Genomic DNA, 473 nt, shown 5'->3' with positions numbered 1-473 from the left:
CTGCTTGTCTAGAGCCATGGTCAATCATAGAGTAGAATTATTCATGTCTCAATCAGTAGAATTTAGTCAGTTTCAAAATGTAGGAAAACTTTGTGAACTAAAAATGAATCCTGTTCTGTTCAGTAAAATTAGTTCAGCTCAGTTATACAGTACGATCAGTAATAGCTCATCCCAGCCTAGTGCAATTTAGAATTCAGTCTAGTGTCTATTCAGTTGGGAGTAGGATTCAACACCTATTAAACCAAAGGATGGGGAACCACCTCCCAGTAGAGGGTGTAATCCTTAGAAGCAGTCCTTGCATTCCAGAATTACGTAGCCAGCGTACGTTAAGACATTTACCTGCCAGTTGAGGGTTGATGAGGTGATATACCTACCAGTTGAGGGTACCACCATTCTCAATCAGAGCACCTATTAGATGAGGATGACTCAGTACTTATCCTTACCCATGCCATGGTATTGACACCCTTCCAACT

This window comes from Capsicum annuum, unplaced genomic scaffold (assembly GCF_002878395.1).
Source record: "Capsicum annuum cultivar UCD-10X-F1 unplaced genomic scaffold, UCD10Xv1.1 ctg81444, whole genome shotgun sequence".
Lineage (NCBI taxonomy): Eukaryota > Viridiplantae > Streptophyta > Magnoliopsida > Solanales > Solanaceae > Capsicum > Capsicum annuum.
This window is presented reverse-complemented; position numbering follows the sequence as displayed.